Source organism: Macrobrachium rosenbergii, chromosome 42 (genome assembly GCF_040412425.1).
Source record: "Macrobrachium rosenbergii isolate ZJJX-2024 chromosome 42, ASM4041242v1, whole genome shotgun sequence".
In the NCBI taxonomy this organism is placed as follows: domain Eukaryota; kingdom Metazoa; phylum Arthropoda; class Malacostraca; order Decapoda; family Palaemonidae; genus Macrobrachium; species Macrobrachium rosenbergii.
The window spans coordinates 44,176,322-44,191,298 of record NC_089782.1 but is presented as its reverse complement, the minus strand read 5'-3'; the positions used below and the strand labels follow the sequence as shown (position 1 = coordinate 44,191,298).

The following is a 14,977-nucleotide window of genomic DNA, read 5'->3' as shown; positions in this document are numbered from 1 at the left end:
TTATTTATTTATTTCTTATATCTATCCTTATATTTGTGGACTGTTTTATAATTAACTGAATTTATCGAAACTGATAATGAATATGGCCAATATTTCCCGTTGCACTAAAGAAACCTAAATATTTATTTTTCATTTTTATATAAAAAAAAGTCATTTGTAAAACTGCCAATCGGAAACGATGATTGGCAGCAAAACTTTATAATTGGTTTGGCTTAGTTTTAGGCCTGCGTTTTAATTTAGATGAAATCACGGCTCTGGAGAAATAATCTACCTTGATTCAGCAGGTTTGGAGATTTCATTCGTTGGATCATGTTGTGATAGATGACAGAGCCCCCTCAAAATGACGAAAATCTGTGTATGTCCCTTTTTAACTGAGAGGATCTACAGCCTTCGCAGGCCATCAGACTTTTGTGATATGCAATATTTAACGATTTTGAACTGATTACAACTTATGAGGTATTTCGGTTTGGAAGAATATCTTATTTATATAAGTGATCGTCAACTGGTGGCGTGTTCCAAGCAGTTTCAGGAAATGGGTAAAAGATAAGTGTCTCGGAAAAAAAGACAGTTTTCTAATGCAGTTACAGACTCCAGTGGCTCCGCAAAAGGGAAATAGAATAAAATAGAATATAGAGTTTAGGCCAAAGGCCAGCGCTGGGACCTATGAGGTCATTCAGCGCTGAAACTGAAATTGACAGTTAAAAGGTTTGAAAGGTTTAACAGGAGGAAACCTCGCAGTTGCATCATGAAACAATTGTCAGGATAAGATGGAAAGTAAGATGGAAGAAAGAGAATGTGAACGGAGGTACATTAAAAGGAATAAAAGGGTTGCTGCTGGGGCCGAAGGGACGCTGCAAAGAACCTGAAGTAATGCCTACAGTGCACCGCATGAGGTACGCTGACGGCACTATCCCCCTACGGGGCAGAAGGGAAATAAGTTTGAATGTCCGTTAGGCTGAACTGAATAATCATCGTCCAATCCAGTGGATAGTTTGTGCAGTCGATTGAATCCGAGGTAGTTTGATCTGACTTTTACTTGCTGTAAAGTCCACCACTTCTGATGCTGGGGCTGTAGCCGCAATAATTTCTTTAGATTATTAATATTATTATAGCTCCATACTCTATAGACTTGTATTGTAACTGTTCATATTCTTTTCTCTCCTCCGAACTTTAACCTCGGAAAACCTGTTATAGCTCCATACTCTGTAGACTTATATTGTAATTGCTCGTATTCTTTTCTCTCCGCCGGACTTGAACCTCGAAAACTCGGGACATTTCACTACGACAGAACCTTGTGGGGGAGACGGAGATTTCCAAGCGCCACTTTATGTCACTGCTTTACTATCTATACACGAGCAAAATTACCGAAATTGCTCTTACTGTAGTCAAATAATATACCTCGAACTGAGTTCTAGTGACCCAGGGGCAGGAAATAATTATGCCTCCAGTAGTTTAACAAACTCGTCTGAAATTCAATCAGTTATGTACTTCTCTGACAAGAGAAGGAATACTGTGTAAAATTACAAATATTTCACATTTTTTTGGGGGCGGGGAGGGAATGGGGTTTGGGGAGGTCTGTTCACATTTTTTGGTGGGGGCAGGGGAGGGAATGGGCCTTGCGGAGGTCTCATGTAAATAAAGCAATTGAATCTTGCATTGCATGTTTGCAAGTGCATGATATTGTCGAAATAGGACATATTATTATTATTATTATTATTATTATTATTATTATTATTATTATTAAAGCTAGAGAGCTAATTAAACTAGGAACAGGCGAAGCATCCAACACCTTCGCACAAACAAGGCCCTGTTGTCGGACTGGAAACAAGCTTTTGAAATCCCAGCGGGGTCTTCCTCTGTGTGATCGTCTGGAGTAAATGGGTCGTTCACCAGTCGAGCTTACAAGTGCTCACCCGACGTAATGGCTCCTCCATTCCGTCAACCTGGGATTGTTTTGGGTGGTTCGTTTTCGCCAGCGGACGGAAGAGATTTCTGCCTATAAAATGAAAGACTGCAGTATCTGGAAAAATACAAAACTGAGAAAAATGGTAGATACTTCATTCTCTTCCTACTGATTTTGCAGATACTGCAAATGGGACCCCTTAAATACTCTTGGAAAGCTTTGAGGAATCATTCTGAAACTGCAGCAACTTGTGTACTGTATTAGTGTTTCACGAGCCCAGTAGGTGGCATATCTCAATTTCGGAAATTTTGCAGATACTGCAGTTTTCCATTTTAGGGAAGATTTGACGCGCGAGCTAGTAATGGATGAGTGAGGGGTTTCAGAGAAAGGGGAAATGTTTACACTTGCTTCGTCGTTTCAGTGAATTAATTTTATGAATTGCAGGATGACGATATGGCGGAATGGGATGTGCATTTATTTTTTAATAATAATATAATAGTTTTCTTTTAAGTTGAAGGATATAACCGAGACACGATTGTTTTGAAATATTAAAGGCTTTCTTTCAAGTTATGGCATATAACAGGGATCAGTTTGTTCTGTTATATTAAAGGCTTTCTTTCATGTTACAGGATATAACAGGATCAGTTTGTGTTGTTATATTAAAGGATTTATTTCAAGTTATAGCATTTAACCGAAATAGATTTATTTTGTAACATTAAAGTACTTCTTTTAAGCTATAGGATATAAGAGATGGCACGTGGAAGCATTTTAGAATTTCATAAGATTTCCTGGTTTTGGAATATCTCTTATGATATTGAAAAGAGGGTAAAACTGTTACAATTTGGATAAGTACATTGTACGGATTGTAAACCAATAAAACGAAGAAAAACTTCGAAGTGATAAGACTGAGACCAAAACAAAAATTCTTTGGATGGCTGAGGGTTTACCAGTCTGCAAAAAAAAAAAAAAAAAAACGATTTCTATTTGTTTCAGAGAAACTTACGGTTCTAAAAAGAAGGGAGAAATGCGCAAATGGCCTCCGGGAATAAAACATACAATAACAGGCAAATAACAGTTCTGGGGAGTTCGGATTACAACTAATGACTGCATTTAATGTTTTTCCAGCTCCGCAATTTCCTCCTCTTCCTTCCCCTCGTCCCGCGTCTATTAATTCTTCCTTATCTCCCAGACCCGGTTCGAAAGACGAAAGAAAATGCTAATGTCCCTCGCTTCCCCTCTTTGTGTTCCCCTCTGCTGAAGGCAAGATTTGACTCGGGTCTTTTTTTTTTTTTTTTTTTTTTTTGTCTTTATTTGGACCTTGCTTGAGACTTGTTTCAAATTTGGTGTTTGCCCAAGTTGTTATTTTTGATAACGCTGACGTTCGATTCATCCATGGTATGTATATATACATACATACATACATACATACATACATACATACATACATACATACATACATACATACATACATACGTATATACATGTGTATATGTTATACAGGTATATATATATATATATATATATATATATATATATATATATATATATATATATATTATATATTGTTTCAATTGTATACATTTATAGGATAATATTTACTAACGTGTGCTCTCTCTCTCTCTCTCTCTCTCTCTCTCTCTCTCTCTCTCTCTCTCTCTCTCTCTCTCTCTCCCCACCCCAGCTGCAACCCACAACGGTCGACTAACGCCTACGTATAAGATTCACTGTCTAGGTCAATACAGGCCTGCTAGATTTTAGAAGCACAAACATGTTGCCCATTATTCTTCCAGTTGGAGAATCGAACGCTAGTTCCTCAGTTTGTGAACTAAGAGAAATAGAGGAAAAACCGCAATTGCATGTAATGCCATCCCTTAAGAGTTAGTGTGTATTACTCCTTTTCCAGTTCCAGCATCCACACATTGCCGTAGTACCACGACAATTCACCGTCTGTAGTCTCGTTTTTCTGAGCTGACGGTAAATGTCCACAGCCATTATCACTGAAGCTCATAGTGATTGGCAGAAGCTCATTCTGATCACCACCCCTCGGCCAATCACAGTAGAAAGATATAAGGTCCAAGGATATAGGCTGCGGATATTTACCATCAGTTTCAACCCCATTTCCCCACAGAGAGAGAGAGAGAGAGAGAGAGAGAGAGAGAGAGAGAGAGAGAGAGAGAGAGCTCCAGGCCCTGGCCACACAAGGGCATGAGATTACCCCACTCATATGAGGAACATCTTCACCTGCATTGCCCATTCTAGTGACCTATTCAGGGACAACTTCATAATGAGGAGAGCCAAACTTGTCAAAAGATTAATAAAGCCATAATTCTGCACTTATAATAAGAAAATGACAAGAAAGTAACTAGCCACAGTGTATGGATGTGAGTGAATGAGGGAAAGCGTCTATTAAAAATTGGCGGTATAAAAAATTTTGTTGTATGATCATATGATCTGGAAAATTCATTCGGATCCCATTCCGCTCTTTCAGTAAACAGCTACTCTACAATAATAATAATAATAATAAATAATAATAATAATAATAATAATAATAATAATAATAATAATAATAATGGAGAAGCAAATCCACAGTTATGTTTGGCTGCAAATAGATTTAAAAATAAAATTATTCAAAGAGCTTTAGGAATCTGTTCGATTCCCCTTTTCAAAGCTTCTGTATAAATTTATTTTTAAATATAATTGTACCAATACATAACTGTGGATTTGTTTTCCATTTCAAGACTCATGCAACTACGAGTATTTTTTAATAATAATAATAATAATAATAATAATAATAATAATAATAATAATAATAATAATAATAATAATAATAATAATCACTGATTAACTGAAATGCAGACTCACAAGAAAATAAATAGAAGAAAGAAAAACAGGCCCAGACAGGGGCCATTTCCCCCATCAGCCCGAAACCCTAACTCTGTAATTTTCGTAGTAAATTACAGATGCCGCCTCATCTGGCCCTGCAGGATAACGTCCATTTAATCACCCGTAATTAATGACCTCATCAAGCGTTAAAAATGACCCGTATTAAATCCTATTAGGACGAAACTCACCTGCATTGGGGGATTCCCCCAAACCTGGCTCTCTCTCTCTCTCTCTCTCTCTCTCTCTCTCTCTCTCTCTCTCTCTCTCTCTCTCTCTCTCTCTCTCTCTCTTTTATTTTTAGAAGAGGAAGGCAAGACAGGAATACCTACCTGCTTGCTTGCCTGCTTTCCCGTGTGCATGAAGGGGCTGGATTCGTCCTGAAGGCTATTTTTTTTTTTCTAAAAAAATCCTCCTTGATTTTTTCTTCTATAGTCCCGATTTACTTATCCTATCTATGGGGTCATGGATGGATAATGAATGTTCAGTTGTCCAAAGAATTTGATCCATCTTCTGCTGGGCTTGACCCGAGAGGTTGGCCTGGATCGAATTTCCAGTTTTTTGAAGTTTTCAATAATTCAGGAGACTGATGAACTGGTTTTATGTTCTTGTTGACAGAAATTGAACTTTTTGTACGTTCATGATTACGGAAATGAACTTTTTGCATTTTCTTGTTTACAGAAACTGAACTTTTTGTATATCCATGACTACAGAAATTGAAGTCTGAGCATGTTCATATTTATAGAAGCTGAACTTTTCAAACGTTCAGTTAAGGAAATTAACTTTTCTTATTCTCATGATTACGGGAATTGAACTTTTTGTATGTTCATGATTACGGAAATTAAACTTTTTGCATGTTCATGATTACGGAAATTAAACTCTTTCTATGTTCATGATAACGGAAATTGAACCTTTTGCATGTTCATGATTACGGAAATCGAACTTTTTTATGTTCATGATTACGGAAATTGAACCTTTTTATGTTCATGATTACAGAAATAGAACTTTTTATGTTCATGATTACAGAAATTGAACTTTTTTATGTTCATGATTACAGAAATCGAACTTTTCTTACGTTTATGATTACAGAAACTGAACTTTGCGTATTTTCTTGATTATGGAAATTTAACTATTCGAATGTTCATGATAACGGAAATGGAAATTTTCATATACTGATGATTATGGAAACTGAACTTTTCCTGTTTTCATGGACATAGAAATGGAAATTTGCTATGTTCATGATTACGGAAATTGAACTTTTCTATTATTCATGATTAATGAAACTGAAATGGTGGTATGTTCATGATTATGAAAATTTAAATTTTCACGTATTCATGATTACAGAAATTTATTTTTCATGACTAGGGAAGCTGAAGTTTGCATATGATCATCATTAAGGAAGTGGAACTGTTCAGATCTTCATGATGACGGAAATAGAACTCTTGATATTTTCATGATTATGGAAACTGGATTTTTCATATTTTCATAAACCTTACAACTCACCTTGTTTCAATATTCTGTTTAGGCAATAATATATTCATATGCCACTTTCAAGATCAAATAGTTTAATATACAAAATAAATCCCTAAAAAAAAACATTGTATTATTAACTCATATATTATTCAGACAAATTACATTATAAATAAACAGAAATGTAGGGAACTTCCAGTCTTATTCTTATTTGAGAAAAGGACTTCTTTGCTGAGAGAGAACGAACTGTTGGCAGAGCAAACACGGTTCAAGATTTGAAAGACTCGGGAGTCAACTTGGCAACAAAAGAAATTTTGGATTCAATTTTCCTTAGGAATATGTTGTGAGGAGACTTCTTTTATGGTAACGACAGACTTGGCTTTCATTTATCGTATTTATTTGGTTATCATTATTTTTTGTTATTTATTTGTTTATCATTATTATTTATTGTTATTTATTGATTTCAGTTTATCTTTTTTTTATCTCAATCTTAAGCATTCTCTATACGGAACTTCCCAGCCTTCAACCATGGCATATACCTACGAAGGAAGCTCATTAGCAGCTGGTTGAAAACCCCCTTCCCTTGCACGCATGCGCAGTGCACATCCTACCTCTATTCTGCAGCACTTTCGAGCTCTTATGATACTAAATATGCACCTAAAGAAGTTACTTCATTATTTTCAAGTTGCACTGATTTTCGTTGGCATCCGTAGTCAAACCCCGGTGCCGTTTGGAGTCAAACTATTTTCAAGCCTTTCTTGTCCCTCAATGGATAATAATGGGTAATAATGGCAATGGATAATAAAAGTTCTTATCAAAGAATGGCTTGTAAAAAATGGGCGAGAATCCTGCCAAGCACAAGATATGAAGCATGCAATATAAAGATAAGAATCCACGAAGGCTTCTTATCATAGAATTGGAATTATCTGTGGAGGCTTTAAATGTCAAAGTAATTACTCGCGAGAATATACAATATACTTTAAATATTAATATTAATATTTCTGGTCTTTTAATGCTTGCTATAACTGTAAAATAATAATGAAGGCAAACTTCCTTTATGCAAAATAATGTCAACACACCCTTTTTTTTACCATCATTAAAGATATATTCCATATTGAATTTCTAATTATTAATTATCACATATGCAATAGGAATGTTTGCAGAATGAAGACATATTTCTTTAAGACTAATGAGAGAGAGAGAGAGAGAGAGAGAGAGAGAGAGAGAGAGAGAGAGAGAGAGAGAGAGAGAGAGAGAATTTGCTTTGTAACCGAAAAAGGCTGGAAGATGGGAAGAAAAGGTAGGATTATCTAGAATAATTGAGTAAATATATCCACCCTATTTGTTCCGCAAGATTTGGCAACATTTACAGATTTATCTGTATTTTTTACTTTACAAATTACAAATTAGACAGACTCGAAGAAACTTGTGGACGCCAAAAGAAGTACCGAAATGATATTACTAGATATTGACAAATCCGGAATCGGTGCATATTGCAAAGCTCAGGAAGATAAACACAACTAAGAAACGCGTGTGAGCAACGTGACGTGAAAGCTTAAGTTGAGAGAAACTAAGTTAATTCAAGTTTGGGTTAGACTTTGATAAACGCAGATGCACACGCCTCAGAGTAACCTGGGATAATATATGCAATTGAAAAGGCTCGCCAGGAGGCCAGATAACCGGAGCGAAAATAAGATTCGCTGCATCTCCTCCCTTGATCCGGACCGGTTATTATCCCCTTAATTCGAGACGCCTTGTGACCCGGCTTATTGTATTTCCCGTCGGATCTATTCAGTTTAGCCATTTAGGACAGTACCCCCTTACCCCTCTATCCCCCCTACCCCTCCTTAAAGCAGCGGTGGCTCCCCTCAGTTCCCCCTCGTGCCAGAGCTGGGAATTTGGGACGCTGGCTTATGGGAGGGCAGAAGATGCCTGGAGGGGATGGAAAGGACCTTACGTTGTCGGTCGAAGGATTTGAATTTAATACCTATGCAAACACACGGCCAAATCGGCCTCAGGGATATTGGTCGGTCCCAAGATGGGGGATTTCGGGTATTAGGTCGAGAGACTTTGGGCAGAGAAGTTGGTGTGGGTTGGGGGCGGGGCGAGTAGGGAGGGGGAATCACCATAAAATTGGGAACCCATATCCTTTTATTTTTGGTTAAGTGTATGACTGATAGACAAAATTATCGCGTTTAAAGAATAGCAATGAAGAAATACATTTCAGATTCCCTTCATATATTGATAAATAGTTACATGATGTATAAAGCCCTGAAATTAAAACCTTTTTCAATTCTTCGCCAGTGCAACGGATGAATTTAAAAAGGTTCATAATGTTTTGTTGAAGAAGTGTGAACATTATTAGGCACAAATTTTGTTTGGGAATGTCCCATGGATGTTTATTTGTTTAACTATTTATTTATTTGTGTATTTATTGCAAAAGGGGTTTTTAGTGCTTGGCTTGGCATCCTAAATTTCATAAAAATCAAATTCATCGCTACCTAAATTTGGAGTTATTGTCTTGAAAAGTTAAATTATGGCCGTTGTAGCTGAAGCAGTCATTCCCATCCATTGGAATGACTTGCATAATGAGTCCTTGCATTCTTCTTCTTCTTTTTCTTCTTCTTCTTCTCAGCTTAATCTCTACTCGGGGTCGCTGTTTTTAATGAGCCTACTCCAGCTAGAGTCATTGCATTCTTTTCTTAATACTTTTAATTTGAATTTTGTTTTGCGTTATAGAAAACTGTAGCATAACAGTGACACAAAAAAATCAGATAACCTAAGTAGGATGTAAAGACATTTTACCCTTCAAAAATTTTTTATTTTTTATTCTCTCTTGGAATTGGAATACAAAATTTAGGCCTAATACCAAAGCGCTGGGACCTATAAGGTCATTCAGCTCCGAAAATAATGTTGAAACAATTGTTAGGAGAGGGTGGAAAGTAAGATGGAAGAAAGGGAATATGAATGGAGGTATAGTAAGAGGAACGAAAAGGGTCGCAGCTAGGGGCCGAAGGGACGCTTCAAAGAAAGCAAGGAATACCTACAACGCACCGCGCGAGGTACACTGACGGCAGTAGTCCTCGACGGGGTTTTATTTTTATTGATTTCCACGCACCGTGTTCTTGGAATTCTTCATACTCATCTGAGTGCAACAAGACCTAAGCGTCTTACGAATAGTCTAAAAATATTAGAGATGAGGTCTTTTCTGAAGGGCCTCTCTGAAGTTGGAAAGTCTTATTGCGTTTGAAAGCCTCGGGAACAGAAGTGGACGAACATGAATTAGAAGAAGTGAAGAGACAGAAAATGAGAGATGCATTTTCTTCGGGATTTTGAGGATGACTGCTTCATTCTTCTTGGGGATGCAGCTGTGTTTGTGGTGTGGAAATTTTACTACACAAGAGATTCATCCACGATTCAGCAGTTAAAGTATAAATGTGCAGTGACAAGCGTGCTGTTGCGGACAGAGCGATAACAGTTATTCTTGATAATTACTGTTTTAAGAGAAATAACAAATCGTTGTGAAAACAAAGGTATCATCTGGTCAGCTTAGACGAGTGAACTGGTGAGAAAAAAAGTTAAGTATATCTTAGTTTAACCAGACCACTGAGCTGATTAACAGCCATCCTACGGCTGGCCCGAAGGATTAGATTTATTTAACGTGGCTAAGAACCAACTGGTTACCTAGCAACGGGACCTACAGCTTATTGTGGAACGAATTTCTATTACTGGAAATAAATTCCTCTAATTCTTCATTGGCCGGTCGAAGAGTCGAACGCTGGGCCAACAGCGTGCTAGCCGAGAGCTCTACCCACCCCTCCAATGAAGAACTAGGAACTAGTGAGAGATTCCAGTCTTGATGCGAAGGGAACAGTTCATAAAGAGAGAGAGATGCGCTTGACCTTCGGCCTAAATTTTATATTCCAAACCCAATTCACTTTTTCCTCTCTGGAGAGACTTTCCTAAAAAAACAGACGCGGCTGAAAATATGACGATCGCCCAGCACCCGGCCGGAGACGGCATTGGTAGCGTTGCGCGAAGCCCGGCAGCGTCATGTGACCTCATCCCTTGAAAGCGAGTCCCGATATCGAAACCAACGCGATACCAGCCAGCGCCTGACCTGCCTCTAAGGTAGCGCCTATTTATAGCATTTTGTCACAATTGGTTCGCAGGAGCGAGAGAAACCCGACCTGCCCTGGATGCCGGGGAGAGAGAGAGAGAGAGAGAGAGAGAGAGAGAGAGAGAGAGAGAGAGAGAGAGAGAGAGAGAGAGGGCTACTTGTTTTAGGTAACAGATGGTGGTATTTTGATGTTTATGGAATTCAGTATTTGTGAGATTTTTGTTTTTTGTTTTTTTTAGTTTTCCACCATGTTTGTATTCTTTTAATCATACATTTAGATGTTTGTGTTCGATGAGATGTGATATATATATATATATATATGTATATATATATATATATATATATATATATATATATATATATATATATATATATATGTGTGTGTGTGTGTATGTGTGTGTGTGTGTGTGTGTGTGAATAAAGTTACAGCCACGAAGGAAAAGTGAAACAATGAGATGCTAAGTACTTTTGTCTTATTACCAAGACACGGCCATGTCTTGGTGATATGACGAAAGTACTTAGCATCTCATTGTTTCACTTTTCCTACGTGGCTGTAACTTTGTTGGTATAATCATCACGTTTTTACCTTTTTCTTGATTTAAAATCAAACACATATACTGTATATATATATATATATATATATATATATATATATATATATATATATATATATATATATATATATATATATATATATATATATATATATATTATGTATATATAGCTATATATATATATGGTGTGGGTGTGTGAGTGGTGTGTACCTTCAATTTATTTATATATTCATGCGTTTTAATTCGCTCCATTTTGTGCACTATATAACTGTATAATGTATCATCAGTTTGTTGTTGGATAAATTTCATACGTCATAAAAAGGGAGAACGGAATAGTAAGAAATTGAGATTTCATAAAATTCGCACAAAAATGAGAATTCACAACATGAAAGGTAAGAGAAACTAAGAATTAAAGAGGCGAGGCCAAGAGGAATGGGGAAAATGGCAGGGGAAAGTGAAAGAATGAGAACAGTGAAAGTATAGCTTAAAGAGATAGAGTGATAAAGATGAAAGGAAGGTGAAAGAGGGTTTGAAGCGGGTGAAAGGATGAAAGTCGACGACGCAAGCCGGAAAGGAGAGGTGAAAATAAAAGTGAACAAGGTGAGAGAGAGAGAAGAATATGAAGATCAAAAGCTGAAGGCATGGCGAGTGGAACCCCTGAAAAGGAAAAGAGAGAGAGAGAGAGAGAGAGAGAGAGAGAGAGAGAGAGAGAGAGAGAACAGAAATTGGGTAAAGGTGACAAAGATGGAAAAGTTGGAGTGAACGGAGGTAGACGAGGATGTGAATTCATAAAAATGAAGTGAGACTGGATAGGGGAGGTGAGAATGAATATTGTCTAATTGCTCAGAAATTTTCCTTGTAGATTTTCTATTGTTTTCTTTTCTGTTTTTATACTTTTATTCCGTTAAAGCGATGGTGCGCTTGCAAGCAAATTCCTTGGAGGGTGTGAATTAATGATTCGTTTTTTAATTTTATCTAATTTGATTTACGAAGCATCAAAAATATGATTTTCGTTGATGGTGATTTATGGATTAGTCTGTGATTTTAATGGATTCATTTGTAATTTTCCTGTCAGCATTTATCCATTCATGTATGTGAATTTTTTTACTGAAATTTTACTGCTACTACAACTATTATTATTATTATTATTATTATTATTATTATTATTATTATTATTATTATTATTATTATTATTATTATTATTATTATTATTTCGGAAGAAGACTTTCTCCATTGAATAGAATGGCCGTCTGGATACCGTTGAGTTTGTATCATATTTTCTCAGTCTCTCGAATGATTCTCTTTGTAGCATCCCGTAAATTATACAGCAGCTGTCCAAAGTTCATTTAGTCCTTGACGTTTCGGTAGAGCTCTCTACCATTTTTCAAAATTCGCCTTTTGAAAAATGGTAGAGAGCTCTACCAGAAACGTCAAGGACTAAATGAACTTTGGACAGCTGCTGCATAATTTTCCTGCTGCTACAAAGAGACTCATTCGAGAGATTGAAAAAATACAGTACAAACTCAACGGCATCCAGACGGCCATTCTATTCAGTGAAGTTTATTATTATTATTATTATTATTATTATTATTATTATTATTATTATTATTATTATTATTATTATTATTATTATTATTATTATTATTATTATTAATCAGAATGTGCAATTGTGCAGATGTGAAAAACTAGCTTCTGCAGAATGAAATACCCTTTTATGACTAAAGAGTGGAAAAACAGAAAGAAGCGAATAAGTTAATAGGCTGGGAAATGAATAAGCCAAGCTCTGTTTAACAAACCATATGCTAAAAGTCACTGACCAGATCTTATGATTGATCTCACGCTAACTGGCGGGGCATCGCGTGAGAACTTTTAGAACGAGACCAACACGAGAATTCATTATCACCTTTATCACCTCAGCAAGTCTCATTCCAGGTGATTCGTCCCAGGTGACCAGCTCGCACCTGTGTCGTTTATTCGTCCATTCATCCATCCGTTCATTCATTCATTCATTACTTCATTGTCTCATGGTGCTTTCACACACTACATTCTCACAAAGTGCTTCCCAGGGCGTCGTTGCTTTTGAATTTTCTCGAGCGATGTCTCCTTGAGAAATAAAAAAGTGTAGACATTATTTGCACTTCTAAGTTCTTTTTATTTGTATACTGCAGTGGCTGGAGATTATTAGCGTCGAGAATATTTCATAGATAAGAGGTAGATGAATATTCTTAGGAATTGCATATTTTTGTACAAAATTTCACATTTAATGTTCTCTCCCCCCCTCCCCGTCTCTCTCTCTCTTCTCTCTCTCTCTCTCTCTCTCTCTCTCTCTCTCTCTCTCTCTCTCTCTCTCTCTCTATATAATCTCTCTCTGCCTATATATATATATATATATATATATATATATATATATATATATATATACCATATATTGTGTATGCGTCTGTGCCCATGTGCGCTCTTGCGCACGAACAAAAACTCAGAACCAGTTTCTTGTTTGCGTTTGTCTAGGAAACAAAGCTCTCTATTGTTCCTCAACAGATCTCTATTGTTATGTTTGCGTTTTCTGAATGTCTCGTCTCCCACAGGGAGGGGGAAAAAAAATTGCCATTTTTGTCCTCCACGTTTAGTAGAAATCCCAGATTGCGCCGAAGTTTTCGTAGTAGAGTCTGGCCAAACTTTTTCCTTTTCGTTTTTCCTTTTTCCTTTTTTCGTTATGTCTATTTGTCCCAGCGGATTACCCTAGCAAATGAATTATGATGCGGAGCTTAAAGCGGCCGTTCCCAAAATAGAGGCCGAGAGCGCACCAGTGCTATTTTTAGAACAGCGGTGGTGGTGGTGGGGGGGAGAGGGGAGCAGATGTTCCTGCCTGCGCGCTGTCTCTTCCTGGTGGATGAAGTGAGGTCTATCACAAGGCCTTTGAGGGAATGTGACTTGTACTGGGTTGAAGAATTGCTGTATATATATATATATATATATATATATATATATATATATATATATATATATATATATATATATATATACATATGTGTGTGTGTGTCTGTGTGTTTGTATGTACGTATACATACACACACACACACACACACACACACATATATATATATATATATATATATATATATATATATATATATATATATATATATATATATATATATATATATAATATCCAGGTGTGAAGGTTTAGTTCAAACACATTTGAATACACATAAGAGACACAATAATATATGTTAATATATATATATATATATATATATATATATATATATATATATATATATATATATATATAGAGAGAGAGAGAGAGAGAGAGAGAGAGAGAGAGAGAGAGAGAGAGTAGAATGGGGTAAAACAGAAGTTGGAGAGGCTGGGAGGGTAGAGTCAGTCATCTTTAGGGTGTTGCGCTGGTACTTCGTGGTGGTGGAGGAGAGAGAGAGAGAGAGAGAGAGAGGGGCCGCTGGGAATTAAAGGAAAAGAAAAAAAAGAGGAAAGGGAAAATTGTGTTACGGGAATTTTGGAGCGATTCTGCAATTGATAAAGAAAGCGAAAAGATATGAGGAACAATGAGTGAGGAAATTAAAAGAGGAAATGATTTTTTTTCAAAGAGGAAATTACTAATTGCCTTTGAGAGTCCTGGGGGGTTGGGGGGGGGAATCAAAAGTTCGCAGGTAAGCACATCATTAGCACGTCCGATTCGTGCAAGTAACGAATGACTAATATTTGAAAATATACATTTATATAAACGAAAAGATAATTAGGAGATTGTATTGCACGAATGGTAATTATTTACCTTGAAGTTTATTGAAAATACTCATGAAAATAGTCAGATTTCGTAGTTATTAAAGGACTAATGCCTTTATAAATGGAAGAAAAAATTTTGTATTTCGAGATGAAGAAAACATTTGCCTAAAATTTGGGGGAAAAAAATTAAGGGGAGAAAAACATTTTTTTATATATATATATATATATTTTTTTAATGGGGTTCTCATGTCACCTCGAAGCATGATTGTTTGAAATCTATTGTCCGTCGAAAGATGCACGAATAAGGAA

General features: G+C 36.4%; 2 protein-coding genes across 5 annotated transcripts in view; one reads left to right on the top strand and one right to left on the bottom strand.

The window, feature by feature from the left end:
• Positions 1-14,977, top strand: part of LOC136828370 (hematopoietic prostaglandin D synthase-like) — a 403,954-nt gene that overhangs the window by 185,769 nt on the left and 203,208 nt on the right. The window lies entirely within an intron of this gene.
• LOC136827808 (P30 adhesin-like) overlaps positions 1-14,977 on the bottom strand; it is a 33,576-nt gene that overhangs the window by 1,077 nt on the left and 17,522 nt on the right. The gene's annotated exons all lie outside the window — the stretch shown is intronic.